We start from the raw sequence: 3142 nt of genomic DNA on the forward strand, positions 1-3142 counted from the left end.
TGGCTGAATGCTTGGCGAAACACGAGGAGAACGGTGTATATCAATCACTTATCGACAATCAGCGATCTTTGGACCTGGAATAAAGTTTTTTTCACCTGTTTGAATTTTGAAAATGGTGCATCAAAAGTTCACAAATTAACCACAATTTCTTGTGAGAATTGGTCACTTTTAATGTTAACTCAATCGCTAATTGAAAATGCCTCAATTAATATTTTTGTGAACTACGGTAGTAGACAAGAAGTCATCGACTTCCGTACGGACACTGAGGGGACCGATTCAGCTATCAGCTAGCCGTTCGGCTATTCCTCTCCCAGTTGCAGCGCGTAATGACGCATGTTCTATGTAGATCGCAAGTAGGTGCACCCTAAACTTTGAAAGTGCATACTTCATCGCAAGTAATTCCTTGTCGTGAACTAAGTAGTTTCTCTCCACAGCCTTTAGCTGGCGAGATTTGGACGCGATCACCAGATCTCAACCGTCGGCGTCTGCTCGCAGCAGTGCACAGCCAGATGGCAATGCCCGAAGCGTCATAGACGACACCAATAGGACAAACGAGGTCTGGCAAAGCTAGTATTGATGCATGAAGAAGGCTGTCTTTGACCCTGTCAAAAGCCTCCCGATGCTCGGTGTCCCAACGCCATTCCGTATGCTTCTTGAGGAGATTCGACAATGGCCGTGCCATTTCCGCATAAATCGCGCTATACATGCGCAAGTAGTTGTCGAGGCCAAGCCACTAGCCCAAGTCCTTTTGGTTCTTTTGAGCCGGCCAGTCCACAATGGCCTTGACCTTAGCGAGATTTTCTCGAAGGCCACGCTTCCCAATGAAGCACCCAAAAAAGGGAACTTTTCAGCGCTGAAGATGCACTTATCTGCACTAGCATACAGTTTATTCATACACATGCACTCGAGATCCGCTCTCAAATAGACGATGTGATTTTCCTCATCTGTCCTCCTGTGCCCCGCACGACTGTAAATGGGGATGTCTTCAAAGTATGTTTGTGCATACGCTCGTTAGGGCTTGAACAACTGCATCCCAAGACGATCAAATGTTGCTGATGCATTTGACAGCCCTTGGGGCATCACCAGCCACTCCCGGAGCATTTCGATCGGAGTACTCACCGCTGTCAGCGGAATATCACTCGCTCTCATGAGCAATTGGTAGTATACATCTACCAAGTAGAGTGCACTGTACTTTGTACAGCCAATCATATTATTCTGGATAGCATCCTTCCAAGGAATCGGCGTCTGTGCCGAAATGGTGGCAGCGCTTAGCTTATTGTAAGCATGAGCGATACGCCACTTGCCGTTCGGCTTCCGGCCTCAAAACGTGGGTGTCGAACGGGAAGACTTGCTCTCACGCACCATTTCTGGTCGTGCTTAGCACGAAAAAAGGCGTCAAAGACGTCACACTGGTCTTTGGGCAGGGTCCATTGGCGTGTTACGCAGTGTTTGGTTCCCGGAACCAGGTCAATCTCATGACGCACACCTCGGTCCGAAGGTAGGACCGACGGCGGGTCTTTGGAGACGACGTCTTAAAATTTCTTTACCAAAGGATAGTACGGATCCGAGGGATCTTTCAGGATCGACAATCCACTTCGTGCGTTCAGCACCTTCTTGGTGTCATCTAGGACAGCTTCATTCAGAAGCGAGGACGAGTTGATCTCCCCGTTCGATCGTATCATGACCACTTCGGATAAATCGACTGCGTTCAAGACACCGCCAAGCTCTTAGAAGGACATCTAGTCCAGCTCAAGAAAAGCATCCAACGCGGGAACAGCCTCGAGGTTGTCACCTCCCCCGTCACTGTCAAGGGTTTATAGCTGCGCGCTATCGTCTACGGTAGACACAGTCTGGGTCAGGGTCGACGCCCTGCGTAATGCAGATAACATACGGCCTCGCTGTTCCTCTCTATTGAGGTTTCACGTCTCTTCGAAACCAGTGGGAACACGCACTCAGCCGCGTCCAGTGTTTTCACTTCCTGATCTGTCGGAGCCCTGATGTTATTAACATCATCCGATGAAGTGCTGCTATTTCCGCAGTGGATAACGTGCCACTCCCCGCGCATCAGAAGGGCTTTGCCCAAGGTGCCTCGGACTTCGTCCGACCATGCCACTCCTGTCATGCAGAAACTGCTTTGACACGTGAGCAGTGCCCAGTAGATTTTGAGCCACTCCACGCGCCTCCCCCTTGATGCATCGGTCCTTGTCCGACCATGCCATTCTTGGCAGAGTGCAACTGCTTCGATAATTGAGCAGTGCTCAGTGGGTTACGTCCTGCTCCACGTTCCATCAGCTCGGATACCCCGATCTGCAGCACATTGATCGTTTCGGTCCAGTGTTCGCACCAATAGCGCTTCTGATTAATAGCAGAGGTGGGTTCATGACTCACCAAAGCTCCACAGGTGACGTGCGCGTCGCGCCCAAGATCTTCGACCTCCAATTGATCTACGGCTTATGGTGTTTTAACCGTGCCATACCAAGGATAAGGTCATGCCTTTAATTCAAGTCTAAGACTCAGCAGCGTTCCACGCTATCGAAGTCAAGAAACTTGACACCGAGGTCCACAGGGAGTGACACAAGTCCCCGTCGATAAGTGCATGGTGTATATACACAATCGTGCAGTATGTATCCCGTTACAAACATTTTCAACGATAAAACTATCTGTATTCTATGACGTGAGGCTTACAAATCACGTGTGATTCGAGCCACTTCCTTACGATGTTTCATCGTAACAAATTGTGAAGTGTGTTTTAGATAATTACACGAAAGTACATTTGGCCTAATTGCATAAAAGTGTATTGTTTACGAGTACAGTTTTTCTGTAAATACTCCGTGCAATAAACGTAAAATGAAGTCTGGTTAATCGCGCTAAATTGTATATGAGGCTGGCTACCGACGTGTCCTAAGGACCTCTTCTAACCACTGGTTCTTCAAAACATATTTTGAGGGTCGACAGTGTAATGTACGTATACAATGAATAGTGCGTACCACGTAACACATTCGGCGGAACTAAGACAGAATTCGTGAGCAAAAGGCGGACGGAGGGACCTGCGCGACAGTTATTGTGTGGCAGTCTAAAAGTGCAAATATATATAGGGAGTTGATATATTCACTCACTTTTCGGTTATATTCACTCACTTTTG

Source organism: Plasmopara halstedii (assembly GCF_900000015.1).
Source record: "Plasmopara halstedii genome assembly, contig: Scaffold_614, whole genome shotgun sequence".
Classification (NCBI taxonomy): domain Eukaryota; phylum Oomycota; class Peronosporomycetes; order Peronosporales; family Peronosporaceae; genus Plasmopara; species Plasmopara halstedii.